This window comes from Falco cherrug, chromosome 7 (assembly GCF_023634085.1).
Source record: "Falco cherrug isolate bFalChe1 chromosome 7, bFalChe1.pri, whole genome shotgun sequence".
NCBI lineage: Eukaryota > Metazoa > Chordata > Aves > Falconiformes > Falconidae > Falco > Falco cherrug.
Genome location: NC_073703.1, coordinates 52,183,219 through 52,193,197, shown reverse-complemented (window position 1 = coordinate 52,193,197; position 9,979 = coordinate 52,183,219). Strand labels below are relative to the sequence as shown.

Below are 9,979 nucleotides of genomic sequence, written 5' to 3'. Positions count from 1 at the left end.
CTAGAATTGTGCCTGGCATGCTGCCGGCTCCGAGGAACAAAAGGCACCTCTGGTGTGATGCCAGCTACCTGCTTTCCCACCAGAATCTGGACATGGTGGGGGCTGACAGAAACAGCCAAAGGTGAGTAGCTCTCCTGCATCTTAACAGTAAAAGTTTCAGAGCTGTCTCACTGAGGAGAAAAGGTTTCTGAGGGAGCCTTCTGAAGCCAAAAAGTCTTTGATGACTGAGCTGGGTGCTGAAGGGTCTCTGCAGCAACTCGTTCTTGGAGTGAAGCTGTCTCAGTCAGCTTGCTGGCTGGGCAGCTCTGCAAAGGAGGGTGCAAACGGCGCAGAGCAGGTACAGCATTCCCTCTGTGCCTGCAGGAGCTCATAGCACTGGGGAGGAGGATGTCGCACGGAATTGTAACGTTACCAGGGCTCACAGGTGAGGATGGATTGTGTCGCAGCCTGGGGTAACATTATCTCTTAGACTATTTTTTTCTCATCTGGTCATGCTTAGATTGTCGTGAGGCCTTTTCCAGCTGAGCACTACCATCAGGAATTGTATTTTACCTGTGGCTTCTCTCTCAGGAGTGAAATTAACTTGAAATTGGGGTCATGTTAGGTATCTGGTGCCTGGACAGACATCGATAACCTGTGAAGTCCATCATGGCATGGAAGGGATGGGCAGGTGTGCGCCTGAGGGTGAAAGGTACCATTTGTTATCATGAGGATGTGAAGGGCTTTCACCAGTTTGAAGAAGAGGATAAAAATTTCATGGCTGGGATTAAAGAATGTTTCTTTTATCTGAATAATCCAGTGGCAGGTCTGGATCTGGAGGGCAGCCAGTGTCCCTGTGAGGGTCTGTCAAGGCATGCAGAACAGTGTGCATTTGCTGCACTAGGAGACATGCTTTGTACTGCTGCAAAATAGGGCTTCTCCAACCTGGCCTCCCCCGCCACCCCCGCTGCCGCAGCTTTGCCAAGAGGACTGGGGTGAAACACAGTGTGGGGTACCCCACTGCCCCCATGTATGAGCCATCCTCTTCCTCCTGCCCCCGGCCAGCAAGTCACAGCCTCACCAAATGCCTGTCAGCATCCCTGCTGGGAAGGAGTGTACTGATGGGCTAAGACTCACGTGATAGTAATGCTCCTTCTGAGGAATAAAAGCAACATCCATAATCACTGGATAAGAAATTGTTTAATCCAATGGGACCGCACAAAATAAGTGTGCTTTGACCTTCTGGTGAAGGTTGGCAGCTTTCAAGCTTTAAAATTTCTGCTATCCAAAATGAAATGTTTCAATTAATTATTTATTTAATTTCTATTTGAGCAACCTGAAAGCCTTTGAACATCAGGAAAATTGTGCCAAAACACCTGGCTTGAGACTCTTAAGCTTTTCACTTGGCGCTTTGGTAGTGGCAGCTCCTGATCTTCCTTTATTGAATTGACACGAGTAATAAGGGGAAAATACTTCACCGCTCTGTTCAGAACCTGGAGCCTGAAAAGAATGGAACCAGTGTGTCACAGGCACTGGGCTGTGAAGAGGGAAGTACCTGTTTCAGGGGCAGCTGATGGCATTTGCTTCCTCTGAAGCATTGGCTGTTGCGTTATGTCTGCTAATGCAAACAGGATATTGCATTAGACAGATAGGTGGTCTGATGCGGTATAGCAAATCCCATGTAAAAGGCATCAGTTAATGTCTGTGCAATACTTAGACACATAAGATAGTTTGTAAATAGTGATTTCTGTGATTCCACACTAAACAGAAAACCAAGCACAGCCATATTAGTGTATCCAAGGCCCAAAAGGCAGAGCGTAGTGTTTCTTATTACAGCTTGATAGTGTTATAAAGAGAAATATGTATGAATGAGAATTAAGGAAACACAGTATAGCATAGAAATTAAAAAGTAAAAACTTCAACTGGTTGAACCCAAAAATGTGAACCAGCCCTTAGTGAGAGGCCGCTTCAGTGAGGATTTGCCAGGAGTCGCACCTTTCTGTGTGCATTAATGCCATGAGCAGAGGGAGCAGCGTGGCAGCCTCCTCACAGCTCTTTTTGGTCAGAGGTATGTCAGTTTCCGAACTTTTCCTCCAGGTCCAGGAGAGCTGCACCAATGGGTCAAACCAAAGCAAAAGGCAAATGTGGAAGGGGCGGAGTGAAAATACTGGCCCACGCCTGGGATTTCACAAAAAGAACAGCTGTGTGAATCGGCAGGTTTATGTGGAGCTCTAGCTCCCACTCTCTTCCTTCCTGCCTTCAGGCATGTTTTCTGGATGACCATGTAGTTTTTTTCCCCGCTTTTTGGTTTTGATGTGCTTACAATGGGAGTATTTATAGGGAATGTTTTTTGTCGTATGCCATATTCATCTCCTGCATCCGATCAAGTGATGTTAAGCCATTTCTATAGCCTATTATGGGCTTCTACTGTGAACGATCACTGTGCTGTTGCAGAAAAATAGGAAAAGTAAGTTTCCTCCACCTTTCCAGCAGAGTTCCATATGCTTCCCCCCCACCCCCAGAAGAGAGAGAACAGTTCACTCTCCAGAGCAAAATATGAATAATGTAGCAGAAGGTAAGTGTTAATTCAAGGAAGAGAAAGGAAAGCAAAGAAGGAGCTCCTTCCTGATTCCCTGCGTGCGCTCTGGGATACAGAAGTGGTGTGTTGGGAGAGGCTGTAAATAGCAGATTAAGAGAGAGGAGGTGGCAAGGTGGGGAGCTTCCCCCTACACCTGTGTGCACCAAACCCCTCCCTGTCAGCACGCTCTCCTCCAGCAGCAGCAGCTCAGCTGTGGACCTTCCAGCCAACAACCATCTCTGCTGGTGCACAGAGCGGGACAGAGCCCGGTGTGGCCAGCGGGGTCCAGCTGGAAAGGGAGCCGAAGGGACAGGTGAGCTGGGGACACGGGGCAGGGAGCAGGCTGGCAGGTGGGCGACTGCCGGGACAGCAGCTGCCGAGGGGGCTCAGCATTCGCAGCAACGTGCCAAGGGCCGGGCCACTCCCTGCCCAGCGCCCGGTACCCGGCACAGGCACAGCAAGGCAGCGGGGGTCCCGCCGCGGGATGAGCCCTCGGCCCGGGGAACAGGGCTGACAGCGCAAGGAGACCACCTGAACGTTGCGGCAGCGCTGCTGCTGCTGCGGCGCCGCTCCCGCTCCGGGAGGAGAGCGGCAGGACAGCGGCAGGAGGCCGGAGCGGGCCCCCGCTGGGGTCACCGCGGCTGCTGCCAGGTGCCGGGCCGAGCGCGGGCGCCACGTGTCGGTGCGGCGGCAAGCCGCGGGGCGGGGGCCTACAGCGTTCCCGCCGGCCTCCGGCGGCGGCAGACGCTGGCTGCGGTGGAGGTGCCGGGGCTCCGCTGCGGCTCGGCGGGCGGGGGCCGGCTCGGCCCCGCTCGCCTTCCCACCCGCAGCGGGCGGGAGCCCCGCAGCGCCCCCCACCGGCCCCGCCGCGCCACCGGCGGCCGCCGCGCGGCCCCTTTAAGGCCCGCCCCGCCCAGAGTGCCCCGGCCGGCGGCGCGCGGGGCGGGGCGGGGCCTGGCGGGCGGCGGCCGCGGCCGGGGCGTTGGGCGGGCGAGACGCCGGGGCGGCCGGGGCGTGCGGCCGCCGACCTTCAGCCCCCACCGCTGCGGCCCCGCCGCCCCTTCCGCTGCACCGCGCCGCCCCGCCCCGCCGGGTGCCGGCCTGCCCCAGCCGCCCAGCCGCCCGGTGAGCCGCCGCGGGGGAGGGTGCGCAGCCCGCTCCGGGGGCCGCGCTGCTGAGGGGCCGCCGGGGCCCGGGGCGGCGGGCGGGGCGGGGGCAGCGGCCTGGCTCCACCGGGGCGCGGGGCCGGGAGCCGGGCCTGTCGCCGGCCTGCGGGGGACGTGCCGCTTGCTTGTCCGGCAGCGTGCGTGCCGGCGGCGGGGGCCGGCGGCGGCCGAGGGGAAGGTCTCGGCGGCGGTGCCCCGGGCGTGGGGGGGAGCGGCCCCCGCGGGGAGAGGGGGGCAGACCGGGCCGGGGGACGGCGCCCGCTGTCCTGGGGGCTGCGGCGGGAGCCCAGTCCCCGCCCGGGCGGTGGGCGCCGGGCCGGCCGGCTCTTGCATAACGCCACCTGCGGTACCTGCGTGTCCCTCGGGCCGTGGCGGCGGCGGCAGCGGAGTCGGGCGTTTTCCGAGCTCCGCGATCTTCAAAGCGCGTATTTGCCCTTGCGGGGCCTCCTGGCGCGGCGTGAGCCTCGGGGATTTAAAAGCCCGGGGAGCAACAGCGAGAAGCCCGCGTCGCTCCCTCCTGCGCCTCCTGCAGCGGAGCTGACGGGTGCGTGGAGGGGCGCAGGGGCAGAGCGGTGTACGGGGTGAAGGCGCTCGCCGAGGCGCTGCTGCACATGGTTTAATGCGAGAAACTCTGTGTTCGTTAGGGCTCTCTTCTTGCTTTCTCACTCGTGGTGCCCTAACAGTGCCTAGAGGCCAGAGCTCCCCCGGCAGCTGCCTGCACAGGGGCAGCGCTCAGGCCCGGCCCGTACGTGTGTAACGAGGCCGCTGCCAGTCAGTCCCCTGGCGAACCTGGAACTCAGAAACTGCCACGCTGGGCTTCTGGGGACTGGAAAGCAGTAACTCTTGTAAGTATCCCTAAAATTGAGTAAAAGATGAAAAAAATACCATAGCAGATAGTTTTTACTTCTGATATACTCCCTTAGTGCAGACAGTGATACGTATGTTTTTTCATCTTAGTAGTGTTCCTTTAAAACAGGTTAATGCAAGCACAGTAGTTTCCAAGCGGGCTCGCTCTTGAGGGGGTTGTGTTGTTGGGAACGGGCTTGATCTCAGCGTAGTTACAGTAACAGAAGATTTTTGCGGGGTGGAAGGAGGCGCAAGGAAGTAAACATATAAATTAAAAATATCCTGAAGTCGTCTTCGGAACGGTGGAGAGCTAAACTGAGCTGATGGGCAGAGAGGATTTTGCACTTGCCTGGTTGCGCTTCCTAGTGGCTTTCTGTGCGTGTTCCCATAAATGCTATTATGTAATGGTGCTTCTCTTGGCAGGAGTCTATTGTCACCGTAATTCCTGAGGTTTCTGGAGCAGTGCAGCTTGTTCAGGAGAGTGGTGGTCAGAACAATGGGAAGAAAAGCTCTTAAGAGGAGGTTGTAACCTCTTTAATTTTTTACGTGGTAGGATTAAGCTCAAAACATCCAGATCTCTTCCAGAGTATCTGTCTTCTGTTTCTTGTTCAGCTTGTCTTTCTTTTCTCCTAGGCTGCGCTATAGATATCAGCCACCAGCTTGCTACTTGCATTCTGCGTCAGAACCGGGAAGGCATTGCCGCTCTCCTTTAATAATAACAATTTTTATACTTTTTTTTGTGTGGGCTTTTTTCTCTTTTCCCTTCTGAACAGAAGTAGAAATGATATAGTTATTTTCAGAGCACTTATCTGTTGCTTAGAAAAAAATACTTGAGATAATAGGAAAAAGGGACTCTCCCCAGTCTGCATCTCTAGTTAGAACTTGTCTGTTTACATCAAAGGGAGGCAAAATGCCTAAGCAGAGAGAATTTGCATATTAAATGCCAGTGCTCTAAGGATCAGTGCTTTTGTGTTTGCAGCTATCGTTATTTCATCCGCTGCCTCCTCTTCAGGTGTCTGTCACAAATCTCTTTGTAAGTCAGCCTCCTTTTCTTCCTTTTGTGCCACAGAATTCTTTGGGGGTATATTTCTGTGTGGAGAGAGTAACTCTTTTCAGTGTTGTAGTATGGTGGCACTGGCAGTTTCACAGATCTCACTTCTGTCTCCTTGTAACTTACTTGGGTGCTGTTTCTGGTAATGATTCCATAACCAAAACTTGGAGAAGAAAATAACTTTTTTTTTTTTTTCCTTGTCTGGTGTTTCATTTGGCCTCTTAAATTGGCTTGTCCTGTTATATAAAGTGAGTGGTTTATGGACTACTAGAGAAGAGAGTACTGTCTGAAAGTAGGAAGGAATGTTTCTTTAGGGGGCCACTGGTTTGAAGGAAATGTACCTGAAAGACCTGTAACCTAATTAACCAGCTTTTAAAATCAGAGATAATTGTTATCACTTTTAGGTGTTGTACCTCATTGTAGAGCAGAGTAGCACATGACAAGGGAGCTGTAACCTCCTCCTAGACAAGCCATTGTGAAAACCCAGCTGCTTTCATGTTCTTACTTTAAAGAGCTTTTTTTAAATGCACATATGCTTCAGTGAACTCTGGGTCTGGGAAACTGCTGATCTGGAGGCTGAAATTTCCCAACCACAGTCTTACTGTAGCATAGACTTTGGTTCTGTCATGGAACTATCTGGACTTTAGTTCTCTCTGCTTGTCATGCAAATTGACCACCTACGATCTTTGAGGAGGGCCCAATGTCCTTGAGTTGTTCAGTGCACCATGTTTCTGCTGCAACAATTTCCAGACAGTTATCAGCAGAGTTTATATTTAGTGCAGCATGTGAAGGTGGACCGAAATGGCTGCTTGAGCTTATGAGCTGCCTTGGGGAGTCAGTGAGTGATGGTTGCTGGAGTCACTAAATGTGTCTCCTGCCTGTAGTGTAGTGATTTTGATGTGATTAGCTCTGTCCTGTGATCATGGATGTTTTCAGCTATTTTATTCCTGCCTGGAGAATTGTTTCAGCTCTCAGTAAGAGCAGTCTGCAGTGGTCTTAACCTCAGCTCCTTAGCTGTGCAACCTCTTGGCTGCAAACTTGGGTTTCTGCGGCTGTTCTGTTGCATCACTTCTGCTTTTTATCAGTGTACTTGCTCACACCACAGCCATCTACTGCTATACTGCCCAAATACGTGTCTTGTTCGGTCTGCTTTCATGAGAAAACAGATGTAAGCTGCTGGCCTCTGTCAGTCCAGGAAGGCTTGATGCTGCACCCAAGAGTCTGTAGGGCCACTGCTGTACTGCTGTCTTCTTTTTTTTTTTTTTTTTTCTTGCTTCCCCTTTTGAAATTTGCATCTCTTCTTGCGAACCTGAGATCCTCCCAGAGGAGCCTATTGCCTGCTGATGCCTACGTGAAAGATCAGTATCTTGGAAGCCTTGGTCCAGCGTTTTCCCAGTCTATGTCCCTGTGGTGCACTCTGCCTGGTACAAGGACTCGCCACAGCTCCCCTGCCCTCTAAGCCACTTGTCCGCTGCTATAACCAGCTGATCCCAGCTGATCAGGCTTAGCTGGGGGAGAGAAGATCTTTCACTAGGCAGGGCTGGGCCCATTTGCCTGAAAGACTTGGGGAGGGGGAAGGAGAGGGATTGAATTCGGCTTTAGGAGTATGTAAATAGAAACATGAAGGCATTTCCTAGAACAGGAAAAGGGAAGACAACCCATGTGTAGCAAAGATGCTTGCTCATAATGTGGTATTGGTTACAGTAGATTTTTCTTGCCGGAAGTACGGTAGCCTGTAATTATGTTTATCTAGTTGTCATGACAAGTGTCATCATGTATGAAATGCCATCATATATATTTGATCTCTGTCAGGAACCTATTCTGGGTACGAATGGAATTATTTCAGATGTAACTATTTAACCCCCTGCACAGGAATTAGCAGTTAGGGACTGCTAGGTGACTTTGAAGCGCGCTCTGTCTTTGCAAGTCCGTCTCTGTAAGTGACTTTGCTGTTCTGTAGTACGAAGACAGTATTTTCCTTGTCTCTGCTGTCAGGCTCATTTGAGCAGCTGCAAAAATTGATTTTAAGTTTAACCAGTGGAAATGCTTCCTATAAATTTCAGGAAGCAAGCTTTTGTATGTAGCAAGAAATATTTTTACCTACTGTTTGTATGCTGTTTGTCTTATTACTGAGTAGTGGCAGCTAGTGCCCTCTCACAGGAAGCTTCATGTTCTCACGCAGCTTACTTTGTGATGCAGTCTGCAAACAGCGTCTTTTCAGACTAAGCCTAGTGCTGCTAATAAGACCGGTGGAAGCCTCGTCTGTTGCTTGCTTGCTTGCTTATTTATTTTAAACTGATGATATCTGTATTAATTCAAGAGTTTATTGAGGTAGCTCACACTGTCAAAGAGCTGCAGGATCAGAAATTAGAGGTATGAAACCCTACTTCTTTCCTTCTGCTTCAGTTGCCTCATCCCCCAGCTTCTGGCTTTCTCTGCCTGTGTGTTGAACAGGCTCCTGAAGTGGAGCGTTCGCTGAAAACCATCTCTACAGTGCAAAGGATTGATATGTCTCATGTCGCTCTGGTGAGTTCCCAAGGGGAACTGCTATCCTGGCAACCAGCCCACCCCGCAGTAAACTTGCTTCCTGCTGTAAGTGAGTGTTAAGTGGAATGGGTTAGTCTTCACCTCTGCAGCAGTAACCTTGTAGGCAAGGTAAAGTACAGCCTTTGGAGCTGGTAGAGCACGGTAAAGGGAAACTGGCTTCTGGAAGCACTTTTATTGTATTTATGCTATAAAGTAGAATGGCTTTCAATCTAGCAGTGTAAACTCACTTGCCATAGGAATGACTTCCTTGTAGATGGCTTGAACTTTGCTAGGCTGAAACCTGCCACCATTTTAACCTCATGCTCAGAAGTGAACCAACTTCAGTATGCTGTGTGTCTCTCTGTAGCTTCCTTAGCTTACACTTTAAAAGCTCCAGAACCATTTTGAAAACTTTAAAGCTGTTTACATTTTTCCTCAATTAATTTTCCTCCTGGTTTGTAATTAGATGTTGCTGTGGTTTGCTGCTGTTCCTGTTTTTTCCCTGCGTTGGCTTAATGGGGTTTGGTAGTAAAATGAATAGGAATTGAAAGAATGTCTTGATCAAAACTGAGTTTGCATCTTGTTTGGGTATGAAGATAGTTAAGAAGTTATGTTGGAGAGTTGGATCTCTTTCTGCAGGTCTCCTAAGGGAGCATAAGTTTTAAGAGGGAAATCCTGTTGATACATCAGTCTTTTTGTTTTGTTTTGTTTTTTTTAAAAAAAAAAAAAACACAAAACCCACACCAAAAATCAGCTCAACAGACAAACAAAAAACACCCCAACCCCAAATCTCCAGTTTCTGTAAGTGAGCTTGAGAGTGATGTTCTTGTGCTATATAAAAATAAAGATACCTCAGTGGCTAAATTTGCAACTTGCTTTTCAACAGCAGCTGTTAAAGGCAGCTTGCTTTGAAAGGAGCTACAGTTTGTATGTGTAATTTTAAATATATAGATTAGTGAAATGCTTGCATGTCTCTGACCTATTTAAGATGTTTGGGTTGCTGGTTTTCTTTTTTTTTCATGATAAATAATTTCTGGAAAGTCTTCAAGGAGTAGATATTGAAGCAGCCCACACTAGTACAATTATATTGTGGGATGTGCCAAAATCTCCTTTGGGTATCGGGGCCCATTTGTGCTGATTCCTTGCACAAGGCATTTTATTTGTTAGACCTAGTAAGGTGCCCTAATGTTGATTAAATCCCCTTCAAATAAGGGGTAGAGAGAAGGTAAAGATGCATAATAAGAATACGTTACTCTCTAATGAGCCAAAAGGCAAAAGAAAGCTGATGTGCAGCGAGGAGGTTATCGCTCTCTGCTGTGTGGGGATTCATTGTACTTGAAGGCTAAGACAGAAAGTGCCCCCAGAATAGCTTGTATAGGTTATCCTTCAGTGTTGGTGCAGAGCCTGGGGAGAATACCTTCTGCACCAGAACACCAGCCCGAAAGGCTGATTGACATCTCTGCTTCTCGAGAGAAGTGTCAAATTGCAGAGCATTGCTCAGAGGGTATGAAAGCTTCACTTCTCCATCTGCTGCCGCATATGCCACTGGTGACCCAGTGGCCATATGTGAGATCATCCTGAAAGCTTTAAACCCAGCTCCTTGCCCAGGGCCCCTCGCTCCTTTTGAAAGTCCAAGAAGGGCATGCCGCTTGCTTCAGGAAAGGGAGGCTCCAGTTTAGCCCTTAGGAAAATTGTGTAGTACGTCTTTATAAACTGAAGTGTGAGACTCATTGCAGGCTTTGCCCTGGCTTCGTGAGCGAGGGCTATGAAGCCTTACAAGCATACTAACAGAGATCCATTAAAAACCACTTCATGGTTATAGGGAGCAGGGTT

At 50.1% G+C, this 9,979-nt stretch overlaps 1 protein-coding gene across 7 annotated transcripts in view; it reads left to right on the top strand.

Annotated features, from left to right (window-relative positions):
- The first annotated feature begins 3,502 nt into the window (after positions 1 to 3,502).
- The window catches only part of SUSD6 (sushi domain containing 6), an 86,342-nt gene continuing 79,865 nt past the window's right edge, over positions 3,503 to 9,979 (top strand). For 3 of the 7 annotated variants that reach the window (XM_055715685.1, XM_055715684.1, XM_055715680.1), the window contains exon 1: positions 3,503 to 3,682. The gene's annotated coding sequence lies outside the window, so the exon portion shown is untranslated. Of the gene's footprint in view, positions 3,683 to 3,784; positions 4,268 to 4,288; positions 4,569 to 4,992; positions 5,092 to 9,979 lie in introns of those variants that run through there. The other 4 variants (XM_055715682.1, XM_055715681.1, XM_027808117.2 and 1 more) reach the window with 4 other exon arrangements.